The 18,810-nt window shown below is 38.4% G+C and overlaps 1 protein-coding gene and 1 pseudogene across 1 annotated transcript in view; one reads left to right on the top strand and one right to left on the bottom strand.

Annotated features, from left to right (window-relative positions):
• Slmap (sarcolemma associated protein) overlaps positions 1-18,810 on the bottom strand; it is a gene marked incomplete in the record, with an annotated part of 149,279 nt that overhangs the window by 83,810 nt on the left and 46,659 nt on the right.
• LOC102016624 lies at positions 8,112-9,354 on the top strand (annotated as a pseudogene).

The raw sequence follows: 18,810 nt of genomic DNA, 5'->3' as shown, positions 1-18,810 counted from the left end.
CCCCCCCCCGCTCCAGGGCGGGTAGTCTGCATAAAAGAGAAATGAGGAAGGATTGATTGCTGGTTCCTTGGAAGAGCCTGGCTTCTGGCTGACTGTTCAGCTTCCGCCTGGGTCTCTTCAACCTTCTGTGGTGGGTTCTAAACCCTTCCAGCATAGACTCTTCAGCCTTCCAGTATAGATTCTTCGGCGTTCCATTACAGGCCCACCGGCCTCCAGATACGGACTTGCATGGAACATCGCAGTGAGCTCCAGACCTTGGACTGGACCCTTTACCCTCCAGCATGCAGACACCATCTGCACTCTTTCTCATCCAACTCTGTGACTGACCATCTTAAGTCAATCTTGTAATTTCTTATACATGTGTATATCTTGTGTTTTATCTGTTTCTCTAGTAAACTTGATACAGCTACCTTTCCGTAAGACTACCCCTAGGCAACCCATAAGGTTCTGATAAGGATAAACGGGTAGGGAGAAGTCAAAATCCACCAAAAATAATGTGCACATATGCAGGGATGCCCAGTTTAGGGTCCTGTGGCCTGAGATCCATCTAAAGACAGCCTAGAGAGTCAATCAAACTGTGACAAGTTCTAGGTATCCAGCTAAGAGCAAGGGTCCCTAGAACCTAATAAAGAAGCAGGGGACAAAAGGCCGACAGGAATCCATCCTTCTGGACCGCTTGCCCCCTCTCTGGGGCAGTTTTCTTCTTTTCCTCCTTACAGATAAAGCATTTTCCTTTCTTAAACTCTGCCTCTATAATTCCTTATTGGTGCTGAATTTACAATCCCACTTAGCTGCTCATCCCAGCAATGCTAGGATGCATCCCAGATGCAACAGACACATTAAATATCTTTCCAAGGAGCCAGGGAACATATCAATAAGGACTCAACAGGATAAAAACCCCATTACTTCATACTGACCTTCAGGTTTCATTCATTTTTCAATCTTCCCATAAGTATTCTCCCAAAACACACCAAAGACTAAGCAATTTGCAGAAAATATGAAGACGACATTTCATTTTAATGAATCTTACATGATAATTTAAAGGTTACTAGGCCATCTATAAAGAACTTATTTTCTGTTTATAATTCAAATTAGACCAAATGTCACTTTGGCTAGCAGTTTATACATTTAATTACAGACCATTAATAAAGAAAATGTGTTGATATTTTGTAAGTCCATTTGAAATTTATACACCAGGGTGATAAACACAAGAAAAACATTCAAGCAGTAACACTTCATTCATTCATTCATTCATTCATTCATTCATTCAATTTGAGACAGGGTCTCACTAAGTAGCCCAGGCTGGCCTTGAATTTGTGGCAATTCTCCCACCTTAGCCTCCCAAGTGCCGGAATTACAGGCTTGTGCCACCACGCCTGGCTTCAAGCAGTAACCTTTATCCTCAGAATTTTGTCTGCACTGAAACTTACTATGAAGGGAACTGTAGTGTTTTTTTTTTGTTTTATATTGTTTCATAACAAATATATTCTTGAGAAATGTGGCAATAAATGGATTCTGGTTTAGTTATGTGTGCCTAGCCAAGTAAAAAAACGAGTGATGCTAGATTTACAGTGCTTTTTAAACTTCAATTACTGAGGCATTAGTGGGCTAAGTTAATTTAATGAACTGCAAATAGTTTTTTTTTTAATATGAAACGGAAAAGAATAAAAATAGAGTACACAAAATAAGGTTCAGTACTGTTCAGCAAAATTTGTTGAAAAATAATTTTAAAATACATATGTATTTATATATTAATACTTTACATTTATAGCTCCTAAATAACTCTAAAACCGTAACAAATTTTCAAATTAAAAACCTATAAGTAAGGCAGGGTGTGGTGGCACATGTAATCCAGAACTCTGGAAAGCTGAGACAGGACGACTGAAAGTTCAAGCCCAGACTGGGCAATTTCATGAGACCTTGTCTCAAAATAAAAAAGGGGCTAGGGAGATAAAGGGGTGTGGTGGGGTGAGGATGTAGCTCAATGCAAAAAGGCTCTGGGTTTAATCCTCAGTACCCCCCACCCCCCAAAAAATGTATGTCTGTGTACATGCACTTGTGTTATGTACATTATATGTGTTATGTAAGATATGTTACATATATTTATGTTACATATAGATATTTTATATATATGTAAAATCAGTATTAATCCAAGTTCTTTTCGTTCTGAAATAGCTGTATTACTATCCAAGCCACATCATGGTACCAGCATCGGCCTCTATTTAGTTTCAACATGTTATTCACATTAGTTGCTCATTCTCCCTCTGTGCTCAACCTAAAGGCTTCCCAATACCCTAGAATAAAATCCAAAGCCCCAGGGACCAGGGATGTGGCTCAGAAAGACAGCCCCTGCCTAGCATGTAGAAAGCACCAACTTTGATCCCTAGCTCTACGAAATAAATAAATAAAACCCAAAGTCCTTACTGCTGCAGCCTAGAAAGTGCTGCATGGCCCTGGCTTCCTCTCTGAGCTCAGTCACTCCAATTCTTTTTATCCCTGATCCCTCTCTGTTACACAACCTCCACTTGTGCCCCTGGCTCTTTGAAGCACTTGTACAGAGCTAGATTGCGTTTAGTTCCCTGTAGAGATACAGTATCTGCCTTTGGTGGTTTTTTTTTTTTTTTTGGCTTTTTTTCCCGGTACCGGGAATTGAACTTACAGCCTTGCACTTGCCAGGCAGGTGCTGTGCCGCTGAGCTAAATCCCTAGCCCCCTGTATTTGGTGGTTTTGAAAGACTGATAATAAAAATATAATAATGGTTTTGTACTTTCTATGAAACTATTATTAAATCTACGTTATACAGAAGTTATTCTATGTACTATCAGGTTGGGTTCCTAAAGGTTTAAGGGTAGCAATTTGTTTGTAAGAAACTGGAATGGGATTGTGCTTATTACAATCCCTGGAGGGATTTCCAGGAAGGAAGGAAGTTAGTTGGTCCTTTGTGACTTTCTTCCTTTATCTTCATGACTTTCAAATGAGAAATATTCCTTTCTTCTGTGCCACTAACTCCTCTACCAAGACTTTTTTCTTCCCTAAAAAAAATCAGTTTTAACCACAATAAAAAATAAATAAATAGGTACATCTGTTTAAACCTAATTATCTTTCCCAGGAGCCAAAGGAATGTCTTAGCAGCTCTAGTGTTTGCACTAGCCACAGGACCTTCATTTTGACGTTGAGCAGGTGTATAAGGAAGCCTGAAACTATAAAACCCTCTCTGGCATGTGGTCAGAGTTCACCAACAGTACTATCATTGTTTCCAGGCTTTAATTCTTCAATCAACTCCTTGTTCTCCTGAGTGAACATTAAAATCCCCAAAATTCAAGCATTGTGATCAAGCACAGTGAACCTTAACTGAAAAGTTTTTCTCTGTTCCATCAGTCATTTGTTCTTTTTTTTTTTTTTTTTTTTTTTTTTTTTTTTTTTTGTTTTTTTGAGACAGGGTCTCACTATGCAGTTCAGGCTGGTCTCAAACTCACAACGACCCTCCTGCCCCAGCCTCCTGATCCTCCTGCCTCAGTTGGGATTAAACGTGTGCACCATCACGCTCAGCAGTCATCTGTTCTTGTCTCGCTGATTAATTTCAATGACACAGGCACAGTATTACAGTTCACATAATTAACTCTCTGACATTCAGAAAGTTCCAGTTGTAGATTAATTTATTCCATGAACACATGAATTTTGTCTTACTTTCAACTTTGCCACAATCTGCAAATACCAACACGTGAGCTAAACCTTCAGAATAAAACACAAATATAGTAGATATGCCATCAATAAACACGAGTTATAATTCCTTACAGGGCAGTTTTAAAAAGATGAATTCAGGGTGGATTCTCTGTAGATGGTAGTCACCACCTAAAAGCAAACAGTGTCGCTAAAATAAAACCAAAAATCCCATGGACAACATTTAGAGTAAGAGTAGGTAACACAGCTGAGTGTGGTGGCGCATGCCTGTAATCCCAGCACTCAGGAAGCTGAGGCAGGAGAACTGCCACAAATTTGAGGCCAGCCTGGACTACATAGCAAGACCTTGTCTCAAAAAAAGGGGTGGGGAGTTAGAAGGTTAAGTCCTGAAAAAGGCCAGAGAATATATCTAAAATTGAGCAGGACTGGGAAAGTAAAAGGATAAAGAAAGAAAAGGCCTGGATAAAAGTGGAAAGGAGGATAAGTATGGTGGCGCACCCTTGTCATCCCAGCTGTGACAAACCTAAGACAGAAGAAAGACTGCAAGTATGAAGTCAGCTTGGGTAACTGTAGATAAACCCTATCTCAAAATAAGGTAGAAAAGGGATAGGGGTATAGCTACGTTGTATGTTATGTGCTCAGCATGTAAGAGGCCTTGTATTTCAATGTCCAGCTGGGGTGTGGGATGATGAGGAAAGGAGGCCATCATATTGTTGAACATTTTACAAAAACAACAGAAGAGGGAGCTCTATAAATCAAGGAAGTTATCCTGATCCACGTGCTCCTTTTAAGGCTCAGAAAAATTAATTTCATCTGAAAATAAACAAGAAAATCTATCAAGGTCACATCCCACATAATTATTTTAAGGGGAAAAAAAGAATAAGGAACAGAATAACATCTTTATAAATAATGAAAGACCTTGGGAACAGATCAAAATTGTTCAATTTCAAAATAAGCTAAAAGACATTTAGGCCTGGGCGTGACAGCCCACGCCTGTAATCCCAGCACTCAGGAGGCTGAGGCGGGAGGATCATTGCAAGTTCGGACTTGCAATGATCCTTAATGCCTAATTCAAAACCAGCCTGGGCTACAAAGTGAGCTCAAGGCCGGCCTGAACTGCATAGCAAGACCTTGTCTCAAAAAAAAACCAAAAATAAAAGACATTTGGGAAGATAATTCAATATTAATCACAATTATAAAATTATTAAAGGGGAGAACTAAAAAAAGTAGAGGGGGGGGGCTGGGGATTTAGCTCAGCGGCAAAGCACCTGCCTGGCAAGCGCAAGGTCATGAGTTCGGTTCCCGGTACCGGAGAAAAACCAAGGAAAAAAAAAAAAGAAAGGCAGCTAGTTGTAAAAAAAGTAGAAGTTCATTTCTGAAATACATAAAAACTACAAAGAAAACATTAAACATAACAATAGCTGAGGAGAAATAAAAGGTAAAAAGGAGGAAATTTTTTTAAATCAAAGAGAAATGAAGAAAATGACATCAGCAAAATGGTGGAGCAGGCAGCTCCAAGCTTCTGTCCCCACATGCAAACAATGAAAATGAAGAACCAACTGTTAGAACTCTGAAAAAACTTTGAAGGCTTACAATAAACATTTGACCAAAAATTATTTAAAACTTAAAAATGGTACAGAAGCTTTGTAGCATTACTTACCCTTGTTCTATCTCCCTTTTTAGCATAAAAGAAGTCTTGAAGATATTAGCATGATTCCTAGTGTGGGACCCTAGTGCAGTGCCTAGTTCCAGAGGGAGTAGAAAAGACCTTGGTCACAAATTACTGTGTCAATTTAAACCGATGTGGAGGTGATCTGAAGGGCTGAATAAGGTTCTTATCTGTTTTGCCTAATTCAGCAACATTGGGTGGAGGAGTGTTAAGCCCAGGCTTTGTTCATGCTAGGCAAATACTCTACCGATAATATTGAGCTACACCCCATAGCCCTGTTTTTCCTAAATCACAACCCACTCACAGTGGCTGCCACTGCTTGAAAAGTGGGATTTATACCAGGTTAATCATTAAGAAAGTCAACCAATATAACACACTACATTGGTAAAAAGGGAGAAACCTACACAACCATCTCAATTTATGCAGAAAAAGCATTTGACAGAACATAACATCATTCCAAAACATAACTCAGAACCTAGGCATGGTGGCGCACAACTGTAATCCCAGCACTCCAGAGACTGAGGCAGGAGGACTGCTGCAAGTTCAAGGCCACACATGGTGAGTTCAAGGCCAGCCTGAATTACATAGCAAGACCCTGTCTCAGAAACAACAAACAAAATCTCAGAAGGAAGAACTAAAAAGGAACTTTCTTAACATGAAAAAGACCACTTATGAAAAATTCACAGCTAATTTAATACACACAATGGTAAAAGTTTCCTCCTACGATCAAAAGAAGGATGCTCAGTTCTACCACTGCCATTCAACACTGTAATTAAGTCTAGAAGTGACAAGAAATAAAAGACACCCGAATTGGAAAGGAAGAAGTAAAAAACATGAAATTCTTTCTTTTTTTTTTTTTGTCCTTCTTTTTCTTTTCTTTTTCTGGGATTACCATAATGCCTATGTTAGTACACCTGATGGTGACTCATAGATCCCATAGATTCTATTCACTTTTCTCCATACAGTCTTCTCTCTGCTGCTCAAAATGGTAATTTCAATTGCCTTACTGATTATTTTTTTTCCCTGCTCAAATCTGTGTTGAACCATTTACTGAATTGTTATTTCAGCTATTATACTTTTTATGATTTCTATCTATTGATATTCTTCACTTGTTCAGGCATCATTTTCCTGATTTTTCATCCATGGTTTCCTTCAGGTATCTGAGTATATTTAAGACAGTTAAAAGTCCAATGATAAGACTTCCCTGAAGACAGAGGGCCTTAGCAATGAACTAAGCAGCACTGGTGATGAACCTACGGCATGCATGCTGCAGGGGGCTGTTCGTTATCACTGAAATCTCTAAAAGATTTGCCATCACTGGCCTAAGGAGTTCAGACTTAAGACAGAAGGCATTACTAAAAGATTTGATGAAAGTACTGTTTTAGGGAGATTATTCTAACAGTTCTGATGACCCAGCAGCTGTGTGTAGGATGAACTGCAGTGGGAGTCACTGGAGACCGGGAGACCCATGACTCGTTCACTTTTGCCACTAACAATGTAGTTGTTTCTTAAGAGTACCCACACTTGGTCTTCACACACATGTTCAATATAAATTTATCTATTTACAAAATTTTTTGGCTTCCTGCCTGGCAAAGCACCACACATATAAGAGATGAAATTCTTAAACTGTTCTACTGAAGGGGGGCGTGTAAAAGTTTTACTTATAATCTACAGAAAAATGTACATAGAAAACTGATGAAATGTTTTCACCAAACTGAAATCTCACATTTATACTATTATGGAATGAGCTAACATCTTACCCAAATGTCTTACAAATATAAATCTACCAGAAAATTTTCCACTTTTCAAGTGACATTCCAGACACCTTCATTGTACAATAAATCTTTCTCGTAGGTCACAGGGGGAAACGGAGAAAGAAAAATATTTTTATCTCTCTACATACGAATGGAGATAAGATTATGAAGGACTAAAGTAGAGAAGGTGGGAAGGAGAAAGTCTTAAAAGAAAAATTGGAACATTATAAGAATAGCTAGCATTACACCTTTCTTAAATACGCTTCATATGCTTTCAAGTTGTGACAGCTTTTCACTGAGAATTCAGAAAAAAGTAAACTAGATTTCTGCATCTCAGCAAGATAAATATATCAGATCATACAAATGTTATTCTGAGAGATGAAGTTATTGAAAGTCTATACAAAATTCTAATTTGGAACAGATTAACCTATTTGCCACACCCTAAAACTGATAGTAAACAAACAAGTTCTGATTTTTTTTTGTGTTCCTCTCTAGTTTGTTAATGATAGCAAGAACCATTCACTCAACCCTGTCTCCATGCTCTTACCTAGCTATGATCCCAAACGCAATCATTAGATTCCAATGGACAGCAGAATAAGAAGAAATTATAGAGTACTGAAAATATGTAATCCTCTACACTTTATATATAGGTCAGTATTTTCCTTACAAAACATTAGTTTAAAGCATTCTGAGATCAGCTAAACCAACAAAATAGTATACCACCACTCTACTTATGACAGTTAAAATACCTCACCCACAGAATAATAGTTTTGTTTGCCACAAGAATAAATCACTGGAATCACATTTGTAAGAAATAAAGAACAACGTCACTATGTTTAAAGCCTCACATGTTATTTAATAGTTACATAACAGGTTCAATTTAAGAATAGTTAATATTAATCTATAGTCACCAAGAAGGAGGAAAGAAGAAATTAAAATAACTTTTCCAATTTAAAAATGGTAAACTTGGCAAACCATAGGAATACAGGTCTGATTTAAGAAAAAAAATGTCCACATATAAAACAATACTCGATAAATTCAACAGAGATATTAATAGATGCAAATAGTATATCTGCCCTCTAAAAAAAAAAAAAAAAACATACTTAAAAAATGCTGAGGCGTGGCAGTTAGGGAGAGATGATCTGAACTGATGGGACTGGGTCCCCGGAGTGCCCCAGCATCCGGAACATCTGTAGTAGTGTAAAAACTTTCACAATGAAATCCGGAGCCAAGGATGGACAGGAGGAGAGTCTACAAACTGCTTTCAAGAAATTAAGAGTGGATGCATCAGGGTCCATTGCATCACTGTCTGTTGGAGAAGGCACAAGTGTTACAGTATCAGTCAGAGCAGCAGTAGATGATAGCAAACCTAAAACCACATGTCCATCTAAAGACAGCTGGCATGGGTCTACAAGGAATTCTTCATGAGGAGCAGTGAATACCCAGCATCGTCAATGATCTAAGTCTCCTGTCCTTCATCCTCCAAAGTTCACACACGGCAGTACGATAGCATCTCCTTCCAGCCAGTTCAAGCATAAAAGCCAGACTGACACACCTGATGGAAGCAGCAGGCTGGGAATTTCAACCCCTAAAGAGTTCAGTGCAGGAGAAAGCTCTACTTCTCTTGATGCTAATCATACAGGGGCAGTTTTGGGCCTTTGAGAACTTCGGTTCCCAGCTTCCCACTGGAGATTAAGACCAAAGACTCCCCTGATGCTACCCAAGTCTCTCAAGCAACTCTCAAGACCAATGATCTCTTTGACTTTCCATCTATTTCCAAATTAAACCAGGGCAAGTAATGTGCCTGTGTAGGCAAGGAGTGTCAGTGTAAGAGATGGCATGACATGGAAGTGTATTCCTTTTCAGGCCTACAGAATGTCCCTCCCCTGGTCCCAGAATGAATTTCCACACTAGAGGACTACTCTCAGTTGCTGCACCCAAGAACTCTGTCTGGCTCTCCCTGTTCCTGTTCTGAACAAGCTCGAGTCTATGTGGATGATGTGATGTTAAGGACCTCTCAGGCTATATGGAGTATTACTTGTATATTGCCAAAAAATGTCTCACATGGCAGAAATGATGTACACTTGATAGTCAGATGCTAATTCGTGTGCTTTAAACCAATGAAGGGTTGTCAAAGGGCCTTAGTTAATGGCAGACTTTGTGGCCACTTTGTGAGAAGACATCTCTTTCTGCTCACAATAAGAACTTTTCTTGGCATCTTTTTTTTTTTTTTTTTTTTTTTGGAGACAGGGTCTCACTATGCAGTTCAAGCTGGCCTTAAGCTCCCTTTGTAACCCAGGCTGGTCTCAAACTTGCAACGATCCTCCTGCCTCAGCCTCCTGAGTGCTGGGATTGCAGGCATGCGCCACTACACCCAGCTCCCTTGGCAATTTAATTAAATTTCATTCTTGAAATTTACTTTCTGACTTCTTACACACCCAGGCAAGCAGATCAGAGAAAATTCCTCTCATCTAGCAGTGTTCCTGGGGGATAAAGAAACAATTACTGGAGGTCAGCAGCAGTGTGTTTATGGTTAAAGCCTTTGTCAAACAGCAGTTTTCCAGATCTGTTTAAGATTTGGTAGCCAAGGAAAATCAAATGTTTTATTACTGGATCAAACATTTGTCATGTTGTAGTTGCCAGCTCAGAATATTAAAGTTGTAGGACTGATTTGAAACATCTCTGATTTAATGTGGGACTAGTGTCCTTAAAGGTTTTTTGTGTTGTCAAGCCAGAGATCTGAGGTTTAGACTCTATTTGAATAAACCAGCTGGCCTCCTTGTATTGTTTGAGTCACTAACCATCACTAAATAAACCCCTGCTACTGCTATTCATCCTGAGACATGCTATGTGAAGTTTCTCAAATAAAGCTGTGTCAGTTGGAAAAAAAATTGCTTTAGAAGATAATAAAAATAATCATGATGTCTTTTTCCATTATTTAGGCACAACCACTCAAGTTGACATATAATTTTGCTGCTTAAAACACCTTGGCCTTTACTCAGATGTCTTCATTTTACCAGTCCCGACCACCCTACAATCTGGTACTGGAGATCAAAGCTAGGGCCTCACACACACTGGCCAGTGCTCCACCACTAAGCCACATTCCTAGCCATCACCACATCCAAACACCCGCAACCCCAGGTTTCCATTTTCAGTGATAATTCCTTAAGAGCTTTATCTCCTTTAGGCTTGAAAATTTACATACACATACACAAAGATGTTCTTCAAAAACTATAGTCCTACTTTGAAAAAAGAAAAGGTGAAGTTCAGGAACAGAGGAGGACCCAGGATGCAAGACTCTGGTCACTTCCTGGGTCCCATGGCCAAGATTTACAGAAAGAAACAGCATCTTGAGCTGGAAAACATTTCAAGATGAACAGGCACCCCTCCCCCAAGACCCAGGTGGCCCTGCAGCCAGGCTTAGTCTGAAGGAGTTCCATGTGCAGGTATGGCACACAAGCCTAGGCTGATGCTACAGGTCTCCCCACTCCCCCAGCATAGCTACTTCCTCCTCTGCTCTCGGTCCAGACTTGCCCAGCTCCTGTCCTAAATGTGGGTCTCGAGCTGAAGGATGAGGACCTCCCTGAGGTCCCACCACCCTGGATGCCCTGGACACCTCTGGGACCCTCAGTCTCCACCACAACCCTGGATTCCAGGAGCCGGGACCCTTGAGGACCAGGACACACTGACCCAGGGCTGTGCTGAGTCTGTTGGGGAGGCTATGCTGTGTCCTTTCCCACTGGAGGTGGCCATTTGTGTGCAAGGAATGGACAGTGCTATGAATATTCCCATCTCACAGGAGCATTTCTGTGGGTTTGCAGAAGTAGGCAGTAACGCTCACAGATGAGGTTTTTGTTTGTGTTTAAGACCTGGCCTCGTTGTGAAGCCTAGGCTGGTCTCTAACTCATGTTGCTTCTGCTTCAGCCTCCCTCAGAGCTGGGATTACAGGTATATCCGACCTCACTTGGCTCTTTTTTATTTTAATATTGGGTCTTCCTAAGCCTGCTAAATTACCTTGGCTGCTCCAATTTGCAATCCTCCTGTCTCACTTCCCAGAGTTGCTGGGATCACAGGTCTGAGCCATCATGTCTATGCTCTTATTTTGAAATGGGACCCCAGTAAATTGCCCAAGGTGACATGGAATTTGCAATCCTCTTGTCCTCCCTCTGCCTCCTGAGTAGCTAGGATTGCAAGCCTGTGGTTTTTCCCTATTTTTGCCTTCTAGGGTTTTAGGCTGCCCCTCCCTTACTTTGTTTAAGAAATCTTTATCACATGGCCATAAGAGTATTCTGTAACCTTTACAGTTCTGCCTGTTATAAGAAGGATGCCATGTAGAACTGAGTGCATGTTGTGAAGCAGGGAATCTGCCCCTCTGTGGATTTCCAATTGAAAATCTCATAATTACTCTGTCATAAATCAAAGTCCATTATCAAGGGGGGGGGAGACAAAGTTACTGAGGACAATAAGTGTACACATAGAAATAATAATGCAATTCATGACACAATCATTTTACTTAAGATGGGAAATACTATTTGTGAACTAAAGAAAATAAACTCCTTACAGGGTTGAGCATAGTATAGACATTCCTGATTTTCTGCTGCCACATGATTCAGATGTTCAAAAACAGACCACTCCCAATATCCCTTATACTATTTCTCAGGACAAGTAATGAATGTTTTCAGGTAAGAATCACTAATTCTTTTAAGTTTTTGAACTGAAATTTGATATCCCCAACCCTTAATGAAATGACTACTAATGAAGCACCAAACTTTTTTTTTTGAGACAGGGTCTCACCATATAGCTCAGGCTCATTGAACTCACTATGTAGCCTAGGCTGGCCTCAAACTCACAGAGATCCTCCTGCCTCAGCTTTCAAGTGCTGGGATTATAGGCATGTGCCACCATGCTGAGCTTAGCACCAAACATTTTAAAAATTATTTCATGAGAATAACATCTATAGCTGGGGATTTATAGCTCAGTGGCACAGCACCTGCCTGGCAAGCGTGAGGTCCTGAGTTCAATTGTTGGTATCAAAAAACAAAAACAAAAACAACAACAAAAAAAGAATTAACATCTATAGCCTAGCCTCATCCCATCATTTACCCACCATTTCCCAAGCAACTCTGGTCAGAAATTTTCAGCCAGAAGACAGAATAGAATGAATATGTGACTGGCATAAACCACTCAACAAATGAACAGTAGTATTCATAATAAATATAGTAATCCTCCTCATTCATGGGGGAAACCTAAAACCTTGGATAATGTCAAATGTTGTTGTCAAGTGGAACACATTTTCTACTCATGTCTTCTACCTACAACCTTATACACTAACACTAGACTTATTTTCTACAACACAAACCTGATCACACATTTCACTTCATAAAAGGGCTACTGATCCTCTACTGACTTCAAAAGCAAGTCCAAATGTTACAATAACTTTCAAAGTTTTCAAAATAACTAATCACCCTATTTAAACCTGATCTTCTGCTCGCAAATAGTTCCATCCATTCCAACCTTGCCCAACTACTACTAGTTCCATAAACAAGCTTCATACCTCTAAGTGTTTGTTAATGCTGTTCTTGGGACCTGAAAAGTCCTTCCCTTCCACTCAACCACACACTCTACCTGATAAAGGCCTCCTTTTCTTTCTGAAGTTCAGTTTAAACATCTTAATAAGATTTTTCTTTCAGATAACATTTTTCACCAAACACTTTCCCTCAACTAAATCAGAGACTTGAGCTTTACTCTAAATTAAACAGTTGATTTCTAAACCACACTTTGAACAGCATTATACTCCTATCTTTTCCTATCTATAACATTCATTTCTGGCCAGAAAGTTTCAGTAGGAACAAGTCACAAATGATTTTTTTTTTAAATATAAAAGCAAAAAATTAAATAATTCACATTCTAGCATGGAAGCTGTTTTTTTTTTTTTTTTTTTTTTAACGCAGGTTAGGCCAAATAAGCTTTACGGACTACAGTACACATTAAAATTTTGAATTCCAGCCCTATCACCTCCTAACTTAATGTGTGACCATGAGCAAGGTATTAATCTCTCTAAGCTGCTTTTTAGTTATATTTAAATTGAAGATAGTGTCAGTACAGTACCTACCTCAGAAAATCTGTTGTAACTGTAAAGGTTAAATGATGTATACAATTTAGCACAGTACTTGAACACAGAGGCTAATAGTAGTAGCTTTTATTGTTAAACTCACAGAATATGTATAAATATGTAATCACTTTGACTTTTTTCAGTTAGGGAACTGATTCGTGACTTTTCTTTATTGGTTAAGGTTCTTAAAAATGAAGTTCTTTACAAACAATACTGATAGGAATATAAACAGATCAGTAAGAGATGAATTCTAATACACCTAACATTAAAAACAGTATACCATTTCCCCCAGTATATATGAATATTACCATAAATAACGATAACCTATGGATAGAGGGAAAGTTGCTAAGCCTTTGTCTCACAGCATGCATTGAAAACCAACTGTAGGGGCTGGGGATTTAGCTCAGCGGCAAAAGCACCTGCCTGGCAAGTGCAAGGTCGTGAGTTCGGTTCCCGGTATCAGAGAAAAACCAAAAAAAAAAAAAAAGAAAACCAACTGTAAAAAATATGAAACATTATTTTATATATATGTAACACTAAGCAAAGTTATATCAAAAGACCCACTCAGCTACTGTATTTATGCAAATATATATATTACATATATACATACCTACCAAGCTAGCAATCTATAGGTCAATTAACAATATGAATCAGTCCATGAATAAACTAAGGCAAACAGTATTAATAGCAGATGTTGTAAAATCCATTTCTAAACCTGGGCACTACTGTACACCTGACCCTGAATAATGGGACTGAAAAGCAAGTCAAGTCTTAGGATAATGCTGACTTATGTTTGTGTCTGGATGTCCCCCAAAGCCTCATGCAGTCATGGGGAGAAGGGCTTTTCCAAGGCAGCTGAATCTAGAGTTTGTGATTGATTCATGGTCTAATGCTGGGATTAAGGGTGAGACTGCTCCGCCTAGGGCTAGTATCTTTCATACAATATAAGGGACAGAAAGAGGCTTCCTCCTCCTCCTCCTCTCTTGTTGCTTTTGGTATTTCCTACTGCCACAAACTGTTGCCTCTCTGCCATATATCACGCTGCCTTAGAGCCAGCCGATTATGGAATGAAACCACTACAAACTACGAGCTAAATAAATCTTTCCTCCCTTAATCTTGGGTGCTGGGTATTTTGTCTCAATAGCAAGAGAAAAATAAGACACTGATAGATGCCATAACTCACACTGTTATAAACTCAAAATGTTATTTGGGACACCCTATAAACTATTAGGGTAGGTAGGGACACAGGCTTTCCCATTACATGTATGAGAAGATATGTTTGAGAAGAAATAAATAGGCGAGTGACTCCAAAACTCTCAAGAGACTAAAAGCTCAGGAAGATGAATCGATACACTTGGTTTTGGCAAGAATATGACAAAACCATACTCTCACATGGAGCATAAGAGTAAATTGACACAACTTTCTTAGAAAAGACTCAGCAACATCTACAAAAAATTTAAACGATTATGCTCTTTGACTCAATAATTCCACATCCAGGGTCAGGGATATAGGTCAGCTGCGAAAGTGCCTGCCTGGCAAGCATAAGGTCTTGAGTTCAATTCTTGATACAAAAATAGTAATAATAATTCCACATCCAGGAATCTAACCTACAGAAACAATGAAATACACACATACATACCTTTCCAAATGCATAAGCATTTGAAGTTAATAGCATTTAAATATTGGAAACAACTCTAATGCCCATTGAAACTGCATTACAATCACCTGGTGACATACACTACAATCATCAGAAATAATGAGGTACAATTTTTACCAGCAGTAAAATATAACCAAGATATACAGTGATTCTCTTTTTGTACAAAGAATGATATACGTTACACATATGGAAACCAAATATCTTTTCTAAAATGTCCACAAACTGCTCACGATGCTTATCTCTAAACAAGGAAAATTTAAGAATTAAATTTTAGCCAGGCATGGTGGTACAAGCTTATAATCCCAGCACTCTGGGAGGTTGAGGTAAAAGGAGCTCAAGTATCAAGTACAAGCTCCACCTGCGCAGGTTAGTGATGTTCTGAGACCCCGCCCCAAAAGAAAAAGAACTGGGGATGTAACTCAGTGCAAAGGCCATGAGTTCAATCTTGTCTCTGTGTGTGTGTATTACATTTTAAATTAAGAAGGCTGTAAAATTTTATTCAATAAACATAACAAATCTTCAATTGTATATCTCGGAAACTCAGGAGAAAATAATGTATGAAATAAGAGAAGACGACCAAAGAAAGAGACAAGTACTGTACAGCAATATTATTCAACGAGAGGAAAGCACACAGAAATAGAATCTGCCACACAGAAAAGAGGTAAGCATCAAGGAAAATGAAAAGAATGTTTGATAAATTCAAAAGGATTAGTAAACTTGGCATTGCCTCAAGCATGTGAACAATAAAGCTGACAATTAAATCACAGTTTTTGAAAATAGCTTTTAATTGTTCTTTTAGATACAGCAGTGAATTCTGAATGTTTTTGCAACTAACCAGAGGTTTTGTTTTTAACATGGGGTTAATTTAAACCAAGTGACTTGTAATTACGACCTACAGTACAGGGATCCCTCACCTATCATGGGAGTTATGTTCTAGAGAACCCTGCAATAGGTGAAAATCCACCAAGTAGTGGTGTTATATTTATTTTATTATTTATATATATTTTAATAATAATATTTATATATTATTTATATATATTTTATATATATTTTATTTTATTATTTATATATATTTTAAGGCTTTATAAAGCCTTCCCACACTACTATAAATCTTTCCCACTCACTTAACCTTTCCCACTCTTATAAACACTTCATATGCTCTTAAATACTTTCCACACTCTTAAACCTACATAATTTTAACAACATGTAAAAATTCTATATGGGTACTCGATGTGAAGTGGACAAGGAGAGATGCTGAATGTATGGGCATAGTGCAAGAGAGCAAACAGACTGATGCTACAGTCACTGAGCCAATCAGCACCCAGGATACAGAACATGGCACTGTGTTGGTTGCCCTGCGTTCCATCAGTTAATAGTGTGCCATGTACAGTCCCACATTGGCAAACTTGCACAAGCAGTAGTGGCATACTGCATTTCCATTGTGTACAGTACAGTATTCATCCACTGATGAAATACATATTGTATTTTATTTCAATTTAATACTTTTAATATGTTTGAATTAACATTTTTATATTGTTTTAAATTTTTTAGCAAAAATAATTAAAATCATAAATATTATATAAATACCTATATACTGCAAAATCCCACAATATAGCAAAACTCTGCAATACAGAGTTAGATATATTTTTTTTAAAAAACCCACAATACAATGAAGCTGCAATAAGGGAACCACGATATAGCAAGGGACGACTGTATCCCTCTCTCTAAATAAAACAATGCTGTAAAACTGAAAAGGCATAACATTAATTTTTATACAACAAGGCACCCAAAATTGTATGGTATTTGTACAGAATAAGGTTTTTGTGACAGACTACATGTATACTATGAAAGATGTCAGAAAAGCCAGGTGTGGTAATGCATGCCTGTAATCACAGCACTGAGGAAGCTAAAGGATGAGGGCTGCAAGTTTAAAGTCAGCCTGAGCAACTTAGTAAGACCCTACCTTAAAGATAAATACACACCATACATACATACATACATAAATAGGCAAGAGAGATATAGCTCAATGCAAAGGCCCCAGGTTCAATCCCCAGCAGCAGAAAAAAGGAAGTATCAGAAAACCTGCCAAAATTTTGGGCCCATGCTGAGAACTAAGAAAAGCCTAGGTCCTAATTGATTCATTACTGAATTGTGCAAAAACTGCAGGGAAGATCTAATGCTAGAAAGGCATCAAACCAAATTAAAAAAAAAAAAAATACAGGCCAATCTCTCTAACAAACATAGACACAAATACCTTCAACAAGATATTGGTAAACAAAATGCAACAAATCATCAAAAAGATCATACATCATAAAACATAGGCTTCATCCCAGGGAAGCAAGCATGATTCAACATATGCAAATCAATACATGGAATATATCACATATGCAGAAGCAACAACAAAAAGCACATGACCATCTCAATAGATGTAGAAAAACCTTTGACAAAATCCAACATCCATTCATGATAAAAACTCTGAAGACAGTAGGTACAGAAAGACCTTATCCCAGTCTGATAAAAGCCATTTATGACAAACCTACTGTCATCATATTAAACGGAGGAAAAACTGAAAGCTTCCCCTCTAAAATAGAGAACAAGTCAAGAATATCCACTATCACCATTCCAGTTCAATATAGTATTTGAAACATTAGTCACAGCAATCAAGAGAAACAGAGTATGTGCAGAAAAGGGAAAAAGTCAAATTATAATTATTTTCAGATGACATGATGCTCTATATAGAAAACCACAAAAATTCCACCAAAAGATTCCTAGAATAACCAAATTCAGCAATTTGGCAGGATACAAAATTCACACAAAAATCAATAGTGTTCCTCTGTACCAATAATGAACTTATTGAGATAAAAATCAGCAATATCATTCACAGTAGCATCAAGAAAAATTAAGTTGGAATTAACCAAAAAACTGAAAGACTTCTACAACAAAAACGTCAGTATTCTTTAAAAAAGGAGATTAGGGGCTGGGGATTTAGCTCAGTGGCACAGTGCCTGCCTGGCCAAGCGCAAGGTCGTGAGTTCGATTCCCGGTACCGGAAAAAAAACAAAAGGAGATTAAAGAGGACATGAGAAAATAGAATGATAGGTCCTGTTTCTGAATAGGCAGAATCAATATTGTGAAAATGGTCATACTTCCAAAACTGACATACAGATTGTCTTATTTTTCTCTTGTTGCTGAGACAAAATATCTGACACCCTAAGTTAAAGGAGGAAAGGTTTATTTAGCTCAATTTGTGGAAGTTTCAGTCCATAATAGGCTGGCCTCAAGGCAGGGTGGCACATGGCAGAAGGGCAACAGTTCATGGTGGCAGAAAACTCTGCAACAAGAGGGGAAAGGAGGAGGTGGGAGGGAGGGAGAGAGACACACAGACAGAGACAGAGAGACAGAGAGAAAGAGACAGACAGACAGACAGACAGACAAGTCTCTTTCTGTCCCTTATATTGTACGCAAGTTACTTGCCCTAGGGTATCCCAGCATTGGATCATGAATTAATCACAAACTGTAGAAGCCCATCCCCATGACTGCATGAGGCTTTGGGAGGACATAAACACAAACCATAATGCAGATTTAACGCAATCCTAATCAAAATACCAACAGAATTCCTCACAGAACTGGAGAAAACAATCCTACAATTTATATGGAACCAAAAGAGACCTAAAATAGCAAAAGCAATCTTGAATGACAAGTGCAAAGTAGGAGGCACCACAGTCCCTGATTTCAAGTTATATTATAAAATTATAGTGATTTTAAAAAAAAGACTGCGATAAGGTACTGGCATAAAAACAAACATGTGGATCAATGAAACAAAACACTGGATGCAGAAATATCCCCAGGCATATTCAGCTGTCTAATGTTTGACACAGTGGCCAAAATACATATACTGGAGGAAAGGTTTAATAAATGGTTCTGGGGAAACTGCTTA

The sequence above is a fragment of the Chinchilla lanigera genome, unplaced genomic scaffold, assembly GCF_000276665.1.
Source record: "Chinchilla lanigera isolate Chin_1 unplaced genomic scaffold, ChiLan1.0 scaffold00029, whole genome shotgun sequence".
Taxonomy (NCBI): domain Eukaryota; kingdom Metazoa; phylum Chordata; class Mammalia; order Rodentia; family Chinchillidae; genus Chinchilla; species Chinchilla lanigera.
Note: the sequence above shows the minus strand (reverse complement) of the source record. Positions and strands in the feature narration are given on the sequence as shown.